Genomic DNA, 17,523 nt, shown 5'->3' with positions numbered 1-17,523 from the left:
TCGAATATAAGTCCTAATGTCCAATTTAATGCATCCTCTGTGGCGGAGGAGAAACAATGGCACAAAATGGGCTGATGGCTCAATACAGCTGTGTGCATTGTCCTATTTGCCAAGTTCAAGGTTCTATAAAAAAGACTGGTACTGTAGAAACATGTTCAAAATTAGGCTTTCTTTTGGGCAGTACGTCATATTTCAAGGCCTTAAAGGGATAGTTCACCCAAAAAATTAAAATGTGATGTTTATCTGCTTACCCCGAGGGCATCCAAGATGTAGGTGACTTTGTTTCTTCAGTAGAACACAAACGGAGATTTTTAACTCAAACCGTTGCAGTCTGTCAGTCCTATAATGTCAGTGGATGGGAATCACGGCTTTGAGAGTCATAAAACATACACAAACAAAACCAAATTAAACCCTGCGGCTCGTGATGATACATTGATGTGAAAAGACACAAAACAATCGGTCTGAGCAAGAAACTGAACAGTATTTATATCGGTTACATCTTGGATGCCCTGGGGGTAAGCAGATAAACATCACATTTTCATTTTTGGGTGAACTATCCCTTTAAGTCTGCTTTAACACACTCTGTGGCACAATAAGTCTGCATATTTTTAATTTTTGCAAAGATCCTTTTAGAGGCTTTGTAATATGGTGCAAAGAATATCGTGAGAATAAACCCAAAACGCTTATAACCTGCATTTTTGATGAATGAAAAAGTGCACCTTGAATTCATATGTTTGAGTTCACTTTAAGTTGCTGGTCCCCATTGACTTCCATAGTATGGAAAAAAAAAACACTATACAAGTCAATGGGGACGAGCAACTGAAGGTGAACTATCCGTTTAATTTTCTATTATAGAAAACTAAATAGGGGCAAAAAGTCTGGAAATGCAAATATTTTTCCATACACTGCTTTCTTTTTTCCATACGTTTCCAGACCTGGAAATTACTCAAATCAAATTCCATACTTTTCCAAACTGCGTAGAAACCCTGTGCTTGCATAATTTATGACAAATGCTGCTTTACCCGACTGACAATATATGTATATTGTCTTACAGAATACAGTTTAACGTTTGCTATATTTTCTTCTAGAATGAAAAAAGCACCTACCACATTATTTCTTATTTCTTGCATGAATGAAACCCAAGACTTTTTCTTTGGTAGATCGTTGCAGTCATGGTGTCTACCAAATATGAAGGGTGCATCTCTGATGGACTAAAGTGTGTCCTCTAAACGTCTTCCACACTGAAAGTGATTAAAGGGATAATGCTCAAAACATCCACAGTAAATGTTCAAGATAAAAAAAATAACTAAAATGTTTTTAATGATAATACTACAGTATTTCTTTATTTCATCTGTCTCACCTGCGTCAAGTGTCCTCCTTTCTGTCGAGTGCATACGGCTTGAGACCTGCAAAACAAATCAAACGATTAATATATTCAACAAATCAAATTGAAAACTTCTAAATTAAACAGTGGATCTTTGATGAAGAGCCGCTGCTTGCCAGGCTGAACGCTGTATGAACTGTATGCGGGTAAACCTTAGTGTTGAAGGTGAAGAACAGTGCTGGAGGTGGAGTCTGAATATAGGGAGGAGCTCCTCAAAGGTTCACAGAGGAACCAACCATCCTGCAACCTTAAACCACAGCAGAATGTACTTGAGACATATTGCCGTAAATCAGGAGAATAACTGCTGGCTTGACATCTCACAAGACTGTGAGAAGACCCTTGTGATTTAAAAGACATCTAGCAGCATCTTAAACTTTCACCTCTCATCCTTTTGGTTAACAAATGGTCTTAACAGCCAGTTGACCCCTTCAGACATCCAGTAACGAGAATAACAGATGAATATCATATTTTATATGAATTGATCTTTGTTCATTTGCTTAATGAACTCATTTTTTGGTTGCACTTTATTTTATAGTACATGCAATGACCTTTACTTACAGTGTACTTACCTAAGTAAGTACTGCATAATGTAAGCTAACTACATGGGTTAGGCTTAGGGATAGGTTCAGGGTTACCAAGTTATTGTAATTACGTATGTACATGCGAAACACGAATGTAAAATAAATTGTTACCAATTTTCCACTATGCAAACCGAACAAATGGTTATGCCAAGAAAACAAACAATGACTACTTCTTCTGTTTCGGTCTTTCAACTTTAACTCAATACAATGCTGCTTGTTGGTTAATAATAAACACTTGTCTTGTGACCGGCGTCGTTTTGCCTCAGTTGGCCATGTAACTTAAGTAGTATGTATATGGCTTGCAAGGGTGCCAACATGTACCACTTGACGTTTATTTATGCGCTTGGAGACCTTTGCAAACGGGGCATCTGCTTTATGTGTTCTCAATGTCCGTCAGCAGTTGCTCCCATTTTGTCAGAGGCTCTGTAGGAATTTCACAGGGTTATCTTTGTACTCAAGGACAATGGGAAGGAAACAATGTGGAACAAACAAGACAGTGGTAAGAGGATGACTGATAGTCTGCCACAGACCTCCATATGTTTCAGTGCAAACAACGAAAGTTGATGGTGCGTAGTGCACGTAGCTGTTGTATACATGTCTTCAAAGAGCTGATGATAGAGTTCAGTAGTTTTAGGTTAAAAATATGAAAATGAAAATAGCACAATTAGCATGAAGTGACTGCATTAGAATATCGGTATCTCAAATTCAGTAGATTGTTCACTAAAAATGATAATTCTCACCCTCTCAAGTTTCAAACTTAAATGATTTCCTTTTTTCACTTTAAATGTATTTTAAAAACGTCCCTGTGTTTTTGTCCATACAATGAAGGTCAATGGGATCCAGTGTTGTTCTTCTAAATATGTTCTTTCATTTTCCACAGAGGGACGAAATGTATACAGATTGGAACGAAATGAGGGTAAGTGATCGCAGAATTTTTATTTTTGGTTGAACTATCCATTTAAGCAATTAGGAGTGAACAGAGGTGTTTGGTGTTGGATGCTGTGTAGTGAAATTTGACTGAAGATGCACTTTATGCAGAGGCATATCTGCATATCTGAACTCAGCGGTCAACACTGTGCAACTGGACGCCCAAAAATTCAGTGTGAAAATAATGCACCTGTATGGTTGATTGATGGTGTCTAGTTGAATGACTTATGTTCTAGCAACTCTGCTGATATCAAAAAAGCTAAAAATTGTCTGCCAAACTGGACAAATTAGACACTGCTCCTGTCATTGAGAAGATGTTGTGTATACATTAATTTACTCAGGCAATGATATCGGCCTGCCGTGTCCATTTATGTAGACATACATAAATGGATGCTAGTAGCAGAGATCACGCAAGCTGTTCTTCTCAATCAATTAGAAGCACCCAACAAGAATTTCACAGGTTATCTTTGTCCTCAAGTGTGGAGGCAAAGGAACAATGGCGTGTCAGCGATGAGGCCTGAGTGAAGCGACTGCACCAGCTGGAAACTGACCTTGCCGTTACGGACTCAGCTGCGGCTGCTCGAGCGGATAAAAAGCATCTATGATGGACAGAGTGAAATGACACTTGGCTTGTCCTTGAGCAAGGTACAGATCAGTTGATACAAACAATGAGATGTATTCCTTTTTGAGCAAACACCTGCCAACTGCTGTAAAAACCATTCTCTTTTTTTAGTTTAGCAGACATTTTAATCCACAAAATTCACATTAGCGACTAGTTCATAGGCGCAATTGTAAAATACATCACTGCAAAAATGATTTTCGTAGTATTTTTGTCTTGTTTTCCAAGTGTAAATATCTAAACATTCTTGAATCGAGATACATTTACTTGAGAAGCAAATTGACAGTGTGTTTTCTGAAAAATTATATGAACATTTTTCCTTGAAACAAGAAAAAATGTCTGCCAGTGGGATAAAAAAAAAAAAATCTTAATTCAAAGGGAAAACAATATTTTTTTTCTCTTGCCCCATTGGCAGATATTTTTTTCTCATTTTAAGCAAAAACTCAACCTAATATCTTATTTCATTATGCGTCTCAAGTAAATGTATCTTGATTTAAGAATTGTAATGGAAAACAAGACAGAAATCCTAAGTAAGAAAATCATTTCTTTTGCAGTGAGCAGAAACATTTGTGCCAGCAGCCAAAATCTTCTCCTGAATTCACTTACCTTACAAGAAACCTATTTAACAGATAAGACATTGCATTTAAGACTGTAATTTAAAGGGTAAATTAGTCAATTGAAAGTACATTAAATGACAAAGTATACTGTTCCTTACTGGCATAAATCACACCCTATACAAAAAAACAAAAACGTGCCCCTGCCTCCAGCAGACACCCAGCCCATTCGTATCCTAACCAAACTGAGACACTAACATGCTTCAGAAAATTCCTGCAACCATATTTAGAGGACCTCTAACATTATAAAAAGGGGTGGAGAGTCAATGGCTTCAGACAGGTTTTCTATTGTATCATCAAACGGTAAGCCATCAAGGACGCCTCAGACGTCATGAAAGCCTGGTCTTATTAACAATTCCTTCAGGCACAGAGAGTTCAGTATGCACTTTTGCTCATTATTGACTATAAAGTAGCAGACAGGAGACAAATGTTTGATGTTAAGTAATTCTGCTTTATATATGTTTTTTTGTGTGTCCCTAGGACAGTAAACCATCAGTGTCTGGAGAGGTTAAGTACAAAGGTAAGTGACCCTGAAAAAACTCAATGCAACATCACTGACTGCAACAGACTAATCTCAGAGGTTACTACCACACATTGCCATATACAGTGGTCCCACATTATTATGACACATTTATAAATGTCTGAATGTTGCAATAGATGTAGTATCTGTATCTGTGGATCACAAATGCTGCAGGATCTTTTCTCTTCACTCATCTTTGCTAAGCGTGTTTGAATCAGCTGGTGTTTCGGTGATTTTTAGTGGATGTAGAAGTCAGCTCTCTCTTCACACAGGTGTTCAGAATAGCATTAACTATCAACATGTGTCCAAATAGGCTCCTATATATAATATCTCTTATAGTAATCTGTGTGTATGCACTTGTGTGCAGGGTGAAAGATGGGGATGCCGCTTCTCCATCTCAGACAACGCCTACCAGTACATGCTGTCAGGTGCGTCAACGTAACATTTCTCTACATATTTTATATACAACCTGCCTTTAAAAAAACAGCACAGGCTATAAGTCAATAACTAGTGAAAATAATTTAATATTCATTTACTATGCACATTACATTCATATTTAGAATTAGATTTTTTTTAACAGACAAAACCAGTTTATTCTTATCACGTAAGATTTTCAGAGTTTTAGTTAGATCTTGACTTTATTTGTTAATTTTTACAAATTAGTTCTTCATAAATTTCTAACCCTGGTTTATGTTGACAGTGGAGAATCTGGTGCTGGAAAGACTGTGAACACCAAGAGAGTCATTCAGTACTTCGCCAGCATTGCTGCTGGTAGTGGCAAGAAGGATTCGAGTGATAAGAAGGTTAGAAACAGATCCATGTAACAAAGATTTAAGCTCAGAGACATATGCATTGATAAGGGGTATAAAGTGACAAATTACATGAATTAGCTAGGTTATACTTTAATGGTACAATTTTACTTTTACTTGAGTAAAGGCAAAATATATGTATTATATAATACTTTTTAAAGTTAAATCATTAAATGCCGTCCTTCCGCTAGAAAAATAGTCCCTGACAGGCAACAGAATGTTCCTGTAACATGCCTGATCTGATGGAGCTCAAATCAAAAGAGATACGGGAACTGTTCTCATGCATTGTGTTATTTATTTATTTTTTAAAACAATTATGATATTTCCTCATGCACATACATCTGCTTATCTCTCAGCAGAGTACTCTTATAGTTTAAATCAGACTGGTTCGTGGCATAGCGTGAGTTTGCCTATAAGAAGCGTCAATAAACAGTGTTACTCGATGAACATACAGTACTGTACCTGAAACAGAAAACTTTTAAATAATATTCCCTCTGCACTTTAGAAACTGTGGGATTCCACACACACACACACACACACACAGACACGCACACACGCGCACACACACACACACACACAGCTTTTCTCCCGCATGAGAAGAGTTTATTTGACAGGGGAAAGCTGTGGTCTCAAAATGAAAGAAGACGCAAACATAAAGCCAGCAGGGGTCACTCATACTTTATTACAAAAAAAAGAAGAAGTCAATTTTGCTAAAATACTGAGGTAATGAGGTCAAAGGTGTATGTTTGTAGAGTAATTTACATTAACATAATAAAAAAAAAAACTTTATTCTAACAATCAGCTAAACCACAAAATTCTCTGCTCTATTTTTTTACTGTCTATATCTGTCTGTTTTTCTAAGGTACTCTGGAAGATCAAATCATCCAGTGTAATCCTGCTCTAGAGGCTTTCGGGAATGCCAAGACCATCAGAAATGACAACTCATCTCGTTTTGTGAGTTGTATACCTCCTGTTTTAAAACATACGGAATGTTTTTTTTTTCTTTTACCCCAATGCAATTACATTGATGACTGTTGTTTTAAACAGGGCAAGTTCATCCGCATTCACTTTGCTGCCAGTGAATGAGCTGATGGTAAAAGCTATACTTCTGCATTTATACAAACAGATCTGTTAGAGAAAGCCCGTGTCCCTTTCCAAATCCCTTTCCAGCTCAAGGCTGAGAGAGACTACCACATCTTCTACCAGATCCTGTCTCAGAAGAAACCAGAACTGCTGGGTAAGACAAAGTTGTTTTTGTATTAGTATTAAAACATATTTCTGTCCTCTCAGAGATGCTGCTGATCACAGCAAACCCTTACGATTATGCCTACATCTCTCAAGGAGAGACACAAGTGGCCTCTATTAATGATGCTGACGAGCTGATGGCTACAGATGTGTGTTATCCAAAACATGCGTAAATCTGTTGATAGTTTTAGAACTGAAGTCCATATAACATGCAATGTAATGCAATGAATTATTAGACACACTGTACATTTGCTGTAGGAAGCGTTTGATGTGTTGGGCTTCACCCAAGAGGAGAAGAACAGCATCTACAAGCTGATTGGTGCCATCATGCACTACGGCAACATGAAGTTCAAGCAGAAGCAACGCGAGGAACAGGCAGAGGCTGATGGGACTGAGGGTCAGTATCAGGAGAAAATGCTGACATGACACATAAGGGGTAATTCACAGTAGGTGAATTAAACATTTAAATTCATAACTTGGAGGCAAAGAACCACCCAAAATGAGGCACACCTAGCCATTGATTACCATGCTTAACCTGCCAGTATTGAAAGTTGAAGCTGTCATTTGTTTTTGACTGGAAGGATAAAAAAGGTTACTTTTCCTTAGGAATCAAAATAGAATTCAGCTTGTTCCAAATCAGACACAGTGAAAAATTTTTTTTAATAAAAATAAATAAAACAATAGTGACATTACCAACTCCTTACTGAGAAATGTAATGTAGCTTTTCAATAGCAATTTTATTGATACAATTTCTTTGGGCAGGATTGACAACAAGTTTCTGTGATTTTGATTAGGCAAGAAATGTGTTACCATTAACCATTCTATTCTAATTCTATTTTTGGCAACAGATGCTGATAAAGCAGCTTATCTGATGGGCCTGAACTCTGCTGATCTCATTAAGGCTCTCTGCCACCCAAGAGTCAAAGTAGGGAATGAGTGGGTCACCAAGGGACAGAATATTCAGCAGGTGAAGACTACTACTCGATTAACATCCCTTCATCATTAACATATTGTTAACAACCATAAAAATGCATTTTTCTGTAACATTTTAATGTTTATTGGGCAGGTGTACTATGCCATTGGTGCTCTGTCAAAGTCAGTGTATGAGAAGATGTTCCTCTGGATGGTTGTGAGAATCAACCAATCCCTGGACACCAAACAGCCTCGTCAGTACTTGGTTGGTGTGCTGGACATTGCTGGATTTGAGATCTTTGATGTAAGATTACATCTACTGATTACTGTTATTCAAGATCTTCAGTTCTTTGCTACTCTGTCAGTGTGATTATACAATATATTCCACCTGCAGCACAACACCTTTGAGCAGCTGTGCATCAACTTCACTAATGAAAAGTTGAGTTCTTCAACCATCACATGTTTGTGTTGGAGCAAGAGGAATACAGGAAGGAGGGCATTGAATGGGTGTTCATTGACTTTGGCATGGACTTTTTAAATTTGAGAGATATCAGGTATTGGATCAACAATTCTCAGCTAATTTGAAACTCCTTTCTCTATTGTTTGCTAGCCCATGGGTATCATGTCCATCCTTGAAGAGGAGTGCATGTTCCCCAAAGCCAGTGATGCAACATTCAAAGCTAAGCTTTATGATAACCATTTGGGCAAAAGTGCTTCTTTGTGAAACCAAAAATGGTTCTTCTATGGCATCGCTGTGAAGAACCCTTTAAGCACCTTTATTTTTAAGAGTGTATCCCTTTATTATTATTATTTTTTATTAATATGGAAATATGAAATTATTTTTAATGAAATGATACTCTAAATAAAACACTAAATCTGCTAGTAGGTAGCGGTAAATGATTCAATGAGTCTTTGAGTCATTCATTCATTCAATTCGTTCAAACGGCTGATTCATTCAGAAGTAAATGGCTCTCTTTATGAATGGGCCACTGAATCATTGATTCACTCGATTTGTTCAAAAAGCTGATTCATTAAGAAATGACACACCGCTGTGTGTTGCTCGGAGACGCACAACAGTTCTGCTGGGGCTTTATAGGTAATATTGTCATTCGTAAAATTGACCAAAAACAGACAATATTCTGTCTAAAATAAAACACAATATAAGATTAATTATTGAACTGTTGTATAAAATGAGTATTGCATTTGCACTTGTGCTATTCAGGAAAAACAGCACTGTTGTGATATTACACTCGTTGCTCATGTGATATTGCTTAACTATATCATATGAAATAAATATGAGACAAAAACGTATACAGGGGCAATTTTGCCCCAATATCTTGAATTTTAGGGGCATTCTAACTGCACTGTATTGGCTACATCAGTTGTTGCTCTGCTTCATGTTCATCACAATCAACTGACATGTAAGATGACCTGCATTAGACTATGGAATGTCCCCATTTAGATACAATGCTTATTTTGTGAATTCTAAATTCTATGAACAGATCTTCTGGAGAAGTCTTCTGTGACTTTCCAGCTCAAGGCTGAGAGAGACTACCACATCTTCTACCAGATCCTGTCCCAGAAGAAACCAGAACTTCTGGGTAAGCAAAATCACAACTTTGGTAACAAAACTGCAAGTGATGAGATGCAAAGTTGTAAAATATCATTTTATCCTCTCAGAGATGCTGCTGATCACAGCAAACCCTTACGATTATGCCTACATCTCTCAAGGAGAGACACAAGTGGCCTCTATTAATGATGCTGACGAGCTGATGGCTACAGATGTGCGTTATCCAAAACATGCGTAAATCTGTTGATACTTGACTTCTCAAGTTTTAGAACTGAAGTCCATATAACATTCAATGTAATGCAATGAATTATTAGACACACTGTACATTTGCTGTAGGAAGCGTTTGATGTGTTGGGCTTCACCCAAGAGGAGAAGAACAGCATCTACAAGCTGATTGGTGCCATCATGCACTACGGCAACATGAAGTTCAAGCAGAAGCAACGCGAGGAACAGGCAGAGGCTGATGGGACTGAGGGTCAGTATCAGGAGAAAATGCTGACATGACACATAAGGGGTAATTCACAGTAGGTGAATTAAACATTTAAATTCATAACTTGGAGGCAAAGAACCACCCAAAATGAGGCACACCTAGCCATTGATTACCATGCTTAACCTGCCAGTATTGAAAGTTGAAGCTGTCATTTGTTTTTGACTGGAAGGATAAAAAAGGTTACTTTTCCTTAGGAATCAAAATAGAATTCAGCTTGTTCCAAATCAGACACAGTGAAAAAAAAAATTTAATAAAAATAAATAAAACAATAGTGACATTACCAACTCCTTACTGAGAAATGTAATGTAGCTTTTCAATAGCAATTTTATTGATACAATTTCTTTGGGCAGGATTGACAACAAGTTTCTGTGATTTTGATTAGGCAAGAAATGTGTTACCATTAACCATTCTATTCTAATTCTATTTTTGGCAACAGATGCTGATAAAGCAGCTTATCTGATGGGCCTGAACTCTGCTGATCTCATTAAGGCTCTCTGCCACCCAAGAGTCAAAGTAGGGAATGAGTGGGTCACCAAGGGACAGAATATTCAGCAGGTGAAGACTACTACTCGATTAACATCCCTTCATCATTAACATATTGTTAACAACCATAAAAATGCATTTTTCTGTAACATTTTAATGTTTATTGGGCAGGTGTACTATGCCATTGGTGCTCTGTCAAAGTCAGTGTATGAGAAGATGTTCCTCTGGATGGTTGTGAGAATCAACCAATCCCTGGACACCAAACAGCCTCGTCAGTACTTCATTGGTGTGCTGGACATTGCTGGATTTGAGATCTTTGATGTAAGATTACATCTACTGATTACTGTTATTCAAGATCTTCAGTTCTTTGCTACTCTGTCAGTGTGATTATACAATATATTCCACCTGCAGTACAACACCTTTGAGCAGCTGTGCATCAACTTCACTAATGAAAAGTTGCAGCAGTTCTTCAACCATCACATGTTTGTGTTGGAGCAAGAGGAATACAGGAAGGAGGGCATTGAATGGGTGTTCATTGACTTTGGCATGGACTTTTTAAATTTGAGAGATATCAGGTATTGGATCAACAATTCTCAGCTAATTTGAAACTCCTTTCTCTATTGTTTGCTAGCCCATGGGTATCATGTCCATCCTTGAAGAGGAGTGCATGTTCCCCAAAGCCAGTGATGCAACATTCAAAGCTAAGCTTTATGATAACCATTTGGGCAAAAGTGCTAACTTCCAGAAGCCCAGGATTGCCAAGGGTAAACCAGAAGCCCATTTTGCCCTGGTTCACTACGCTGGCACAGTTGACTACAACATCAATAACTGGCTGGTGAAGAACAAGGACCCTCTTAATGAGACGGTTGTTGGCCTGTATCAGAAGTCCACCATGAAACTGCTTTCTTACCTGTTTGCTGGATATGCTGGTGCTGACTCAGGTGTGCTGCATTTACTGTGAGAAAAATAATCCTAGAAACAAACAAGTGAATCTTTTATGAGATTTATTTCTATATTAACATCACCTATATTTCTTGTAACAGCCACGGAGGGAGGAGGTGGTGGCAAAGTAAAGGAGAAGAAAAAGGGCTCTTCTTTCCAGACAGTGTCTGCTCTTCACAGGGTAACATATAGAGTGCTTTTCACAGTGAAATTATTAATATGATTTGGTTTCTTTATCTTTTTAAACAGAGTCACAACCTAATATACTGTATTTGTTGTATGGGAAGAGTGATGGATAATATCTATCCACAGGAGAACCTGAACAAGCTGATGACCAACTTGAGGTCAACTCACTTTGTGCGCTGCCTGATTCCAAATGAGACTAAGACTCCTGGGGCGATGGAGAATCCTCTGGTCATGCACCAGCTGCGCTGTAACGGTGTGCTGGAGGGCATCAGAATGGAGATTTCAAGCAGAGGTATATTTTATTTTGACTGCAGATTGAGTCAATTTCTTCTTTTTATTCATCATTTAAGATGTGGGTACAATACATATTCAAATCAATAATTGAAAAACAAAAACAGCATTTACTTCACTTAAATCCATAATTGTTACAGATATTGCATCCTGAACCCTGCTACTATCCCTGAAGGACAGTTTATTGACAGCAGGAACGGTGTGTCCTCCAGGAAAGTCCCTGAAACTATCAAACAGGTCCTAGCTGAATGGAAGCAGAAATATGAGGAGTCTCAGAGTGAGCTGGAAAGCTCCCAGAAGGAAGCCAGATCTCTGAGCACTGAACTGTTCAAACTGAAGAACTCTTATGAGGAGTCTCTGGATCATTTGGAGACCATGAAGAGAGAAAACAAGAACCTCCAAGGTGCCCTAGAATTATCGATCATTTGAGCATTCACATATCCCAAAACTGAAATATTTCTTTTGGATTTTTATGTATTATTCATTACTACCTTGTCAAATAACAGAGGAGATTGCTGATCTCACTGAACAAATTGGTGAGAGTGGAAAGAACATTTATGAACTAGAGAAAATCCGTAAGCAGTTGGAGCAGGAAAAAGCTGAAATTCAAACTGCTCTGGAGGAAGCTGAGGTATATATTGTGTATATATTGGGTAATTGTGTATATTCAATGTGCCATTTTCTCTTACCATTAGACACAGAATATTGTTGTATTGGTAATAGTAACCATATATGGTAAAGCAGACAAGAGAAGTTAAATTAAAACTTATTAAAAATTTCTCATCCAGGGTTCTCTTGAACATGAGGAAGGTAAGATCCTGAGGGCCCAACTGGAGTTCAATCAGGGCAAAGCTGACATTGAACGTAAGCTGTCTGAAAAAGATGAAGAGATGGAGCAGGCCAAGAGGAACCAGCAGAGAGTGGTTGATACTCTGCAGAGCTCACTGGAATCAGAGACTCGCAGCAGGAATGAAGCTCTCAGACTGGATGAGCTGAGATCCCTGGTGGAACAGACTGAGAGAGGAAGGAAACTGGCTGAGCAGGAACTGCTGGATGTCAGTGAGAGAGTTCAGCTCCTGCATTCTCAGGTATGACAGCTCTGTACTAGACAAACACAAGTAAAACCCTCACAATATCATCTAGAAACTATATGAATGCAAATATTGTCTGTGTTCAGAACACCAGTCTGCTGAATCAGAAGAAGAAGCTGGAGGGAGATAATACTCAGCTTCAGACTGAGGTTGAGGAGGCAGTGCAGGAGTGCAGGAATGCTGAGGAAAAAGCCAAGAAGGCTATCACTGATGCTGCCATGATGGCAGAGGAGCTGAAGAAGGAGCAGGACACCAGCGCTCATCTGGAGCGCATGAAGAAGAACATGGAGCAGACCATCAAGGACCTGCAGCACCGTCTGGATGAAGCTGAGCAGATCGCCATGAAGGGAGGCAAGAAGCAGGTCCAGAAACTGGAAGCCAGGGTAAGCTGCTGATGTTTTCGGAAAGTGTATTCTTTCTTCTTCTGTAATTAGCATACTTATTATGTTTGATAAGCTAAATATCTTACACAACTCTTAGGTGAGAGAGCTGGAAAATGAGGTGGAGCTGGAACAGAGAAAGGCGAGCGAGTCTGTGAAAGGAGTTCGTAAATATGAGAGACGCATTAAGGAGCTCACCTACCAGGTCACTTTCTTTGACATACAAATAAATGTCTCAAATTCATACCATTCATCATTTAAAAAAAATAGGGACACAATTAAATCATGTTGTGCTCTGTTTGCAGACTGAGGAGGATCGTAAGTATCTGAGTCGTCTGCAGGACCTGGTGGACAAACTGCAGCTGAAAGAGCTGCTGAGGAAGCTGTATGTTTAAGATGATTGTTTTATTTTTATTCATAAATTTTTTTTTTACTGGAAATATTTTCAAATCTTAACATTTAGAACACCGTAATATAAATTTCAAAATGTAATTTTGTTAAATTTACAAAATATGACTGGTTTTGGGAATTCAAAACATCGCCAATCCCTTACCGAACAAGAATTATTGCCATTTAGGAGGAGCAGGCCAATTCTAGTCTGGGCAAGTTCCGTAAGCTGCAGCATGAGCTGGATGAAGCAGAAGAGAGGGCTGATATTGCTGAATCTCAGGTCAACAAGCTGAGAGCCAAGAGCCGTGATTCAGGATCCAAGGTAACTGACCTCATTCAATATACAGTCATCATCAGTGAGCTCAAAATTTGGATTACTTTGATTCTGAAATTATTGTGATCAATTGGAAAAACAGTTTGCCTGATGAAATAGTTTAAATCAATTTGATGAGATTTATTACTCAAAACCAACACTGGCTCTTTAACGCATACCCAGTGTATGAAGTGGTGCACATGCTCATTTTATATTTATTTTTTTGTAAAGATAACTCTTTAACACTTGCCTCACCAAAGTTATGGAGAAACAACTGCATAAACAAAATGAGCTTTTTAGAGCTGATGCATAACTGATGGTAAAAAATGTATAGCCTGAATGCACTGTAAGTCGCTTTGGATAAAAGCATCAGCTAAATGCATAAATTATTATTATTAAAATGATTAAATTAAATTATAACTAAACAGTAGAGATGCACCGATTGACCGGCCAGGGACTGGAATTAGCTGATGTTCCGCATGATTCGGTTTTGATGTCACAGCTACGCTCACATCCGCATATAAACATGTCGTCGGCATGGAAGTTCTTCACTGTGAGTTAATAAGACACAAATTTCGCAATTTGTAATACCGTATTGGCCCGAATATAAGACGACCCTGATTATAAGACGACCCCCCTTTTTCCAGATGTACCTTTTGGAAAAAGGCTTTTTAAAAAACAAATCTTGTTTTTTCTCAGTAAAACACATTTTGTCTTCAATTATTTTCATATTGCATATTTTTCCTATTTTAATTTTTGTTTTGAAAGTATGGTAAAAACTGGTAAAATGTACCAACAATCACATTTAAAAAATATACACTTTTTGATATACCATTAAAAAAAAAAAAACAGGTAGCCCATCTGAATTAGGACATTTAGGCTATCCATCTAATAGTAGCCTACCAAAATCTTATGAACAGTAGAAGTTAAATCTTACTGTAATCTTCAAATCTGGGTACTGTCTTACGTTTTAAAATCACAAAGAGAGTTTGGTCCCATCAGGCTAACGTGACAGTCACGACTCATGCAGCTGTAAGACTTTCTTTTTCTTTTGTTTTACTCGCGATCTTTACAACACGCATTACATTACATATTTCATGGCACACTCGTTTTATGCGTATTTGGCGCCACCTAGTGTTGTGGGTGTATTATTGACATGTCAAAGTCTAGACCCTGAATATAAGACAACCGCGTTTTTTCAGATGTATTTCCAAGAAAAAAACATCGTCTTATATTCGGGACAATACGGTACGTGCAGGGCCAAAGTAAACCGTGGGGAAACCACAGGGCTCGATTAACTTGTCTGGGACAAGTAGATTCATTAAAAGGCAAGTGAGAGAGAATTTTACTTGCCCGACCGGACAAGAAGCCGGATTAAAATGTCAATAACAAACGTAGCTAGGGAAGCACTGAAACTTGGCCACCAAAAACAGCACTCACAGAAAGTTATAGATTCATGCATTAAAAAAAATAAAAGATATTTATAATATATGATAAGCAACATTACACGACCAAATGTTTCCCCGAATATCAGCATGATTGCAATATGACACTGATTTTATACAATAGTAGTTCAATAAACAAGACGTTTAAATTAAGTGACTTACATTTTAGACACAATATTGACTTCGCAAAGAAATTAGTTCCAATCAAAGCCACAGCAGAACTGTTGTGTCTCCCGGCAACACACAGCTGTGTTTCGTTACTGAATGAATCCACATGTTTGAACAAATCGAGTAAGTCAATGACTCAGTAACCCATTCATAAAGACAGTCACTTGCCTCATTACTGAATGAATCAGCCATTTGAATGAATCGGTTGAATGAATTAATAAATGACTCACTCATTAAAACAGCCACTGCCACCTCCTACTGATGATTTGGTTTCATATTTAAAATTATCATTGCATTTTTCCCATAATTTCTTATTTGTATGTTCAAAAAATTATTTAAAACATTAGTCTTATAAAAGTATTTATGCATTTGCAATTTTGCGGTTTATGGCACCTCAGCTTCATCAAACAGTCTGTATAAACACATCTAATGCCACTTCAGATGCAGCTTCTGTGTGTCCTGCAGCGGAAAGATGCTGTTTGTTGATGAATGGTAACAACTCTACAGTTTCTTATTACTCTAACTGAATTAATTGAAACAATGTAAGAATTTGATGTGAAAGATGACGCATTAAATAAGGTTAGGGGAAAAAATGACCATTTATAAACACAGTGGGAAAGGATTTCCTTATATACACCAACTCATTTTCAGTTAATTGTTATTTCTACCTCTTTCCGGTCACAGAGCACTTTATTTTGAGAGTTGTTTAAGTGAGGGAACATCTGTAACAGTCCAGATTGGGGGAATTGTGATGTTTAATAATTTTTTTTTTATTATGTAAATGTATTACTATTATTTGCATTGAAAAAAAATGTTTGTATATGCTGTCAATTATAGTTCTTAGAAAGAAAATCAGAATCTGCAAAAATCGGTATCGCCAGGTCATCTCTAGTAAACAATCGGTGCATCTCTAGTAAACAAAGTCTGAGTAATACATAACTTTTTTTTTTTCAGCTGAAAAAAGAAAAGAAGAAAGTACCTTCTACCCATTATCCTTTTCATGTCTCTTCCTCACAGAAAGGGCATGATGAAGAGTGAAGCTCTCACATGGATATTTCTGAAAGGCTTGCTCAGTGTGCCAGTGATTTCATTATCTGTAGATCTGTAGAATAAAATGAATGTGCAAGTAAATCCCTGCTTCTCTGCTATTGATGTTGTTTTAACATGATGCCATTGCATTCACCTTCAATACACTGGGTGAAATTATACTACTTTAGAGGAGCCATTTATTCAAGATTTTAGAGTAATTACCATCTATTGAAGAAAATGCTTGAAAATCAAGGACATAAAATAAAAACCAAGCATATTAAATAGATTAAACAAAAGTAGAAGCTTTGTTATCTTACAGTAGAAAACATGCTTTTTACTATTTTACTTTTACTTAGCATTTCTGAGTTTTTATTTTATTTAACTTTTTAAAACATTAAATGTGATTATATAAAGTATGACAAAAGGCACAAGAGGTTGCTCTTCCATTTAGTTATATTGTTAATATGGTTCTGTTCCATCTACATTTACTGATTAAATGATTGAATTGAAAGCACTGAATGAAAGATAGATTGAAGATTGAAAAATTAAAAGGGAAAGCTTACCTTTCAATTGGAAGAACATAATCTACCTCATTTGGAATGTCTCAGGTTAGATTCCTTGCTCACAGTATGTGGGTCAAAGACATTAAGACGTCCGCATCAAAATAAATGTACAAAAGTGATTTTATGTCCATAGAAAGCACACTGAATGACATTTTAGTGGGTCTCTTCTGTAAATCAGGGAAAAATGTATGACATTTATGTTTTGCTCAGAAAAACAAAAACAAAATTGCAATTAAATTAAACATTTTTTGGGGGGAAAAACAACAATTTAAAGCAGTATTACACTTACTGCTTTTATGCTTAAACCCTTTTTCGTCTTTGACCCATGTATATTTGTAACACATTTGTATGTTTTTTTTTTTAAGAAGCTCTGCTAGACAGTAATGTCATGTACTGATGACACTGCAAAATCTAACATTTCTAACCATAAACAGAACAGCTCCGAGGTTCCTGGAGTCCTTGTATCTGAAAAAGGCAAAGCCTTGTGACACACTTGTAATTACCAAATTAATCTTTACTTACTAAGGTAATTTAGGGCAAAACATCTGTGTGTGTGTGTGTGTGTGTGTGT

The 17,523-nt window shown here is 37.3% G+C and overlaps 1 long non-coding RNA gene and 1 pseudogene across 1 annotated transcript; both read left to right on the top strand.

Moving 5' to 3' along the window:
* Nucleotides 1–4,386: 4,386 nt before the first annotated feature.
* Nucleotides 4,387–5,033, top strand: LOC107753053 (uncharacterized). The gene is made up of 3 exons (XR_001641429.1): nucleotides 4,387–4,428; nucleotides 4,606–4,645; nucleotides 5,013–5,033. It is a non-coding gene; the product is annotated as an uncharacterized LOC107753053 (long non-coding RNA).
* Nucleotides 5,034–5,063: 30 nt separating this feature from the next.
* LOC107753079 (myosin-7-like) lies at nucleotides 5,064–16,493 on the top strand (annotated as a pseudogene).
* The last annotated feature ends 1,030 nt before the right edge of the window (nucleotides 16,494–17,523 follow it).

The sequence above is a fragment of the Sinocyclocheilus rhinocerous genome, unplaced genomic scaffold (assembly GCF_001515625.1).
Source record: "Sinocyclocheilus rhinocerous isolate Xijiao unplaced genomic scaffold, SAMN03320098_v1.1 scaffold1493, whole genome shotgun sequence".
NCBI lineage: Eukaryota > Metazoa > Chordata > Actinopteri > Cypriniformes > Cyprinidae > Sinocyclocheilus > Sinocyclocheilus rhinocerous.
The sequence above is the reverse complement of the archived record's forward strand: the minus strand, read 5'-3'. Positions and strand labels throughout refer to the sequence as shown.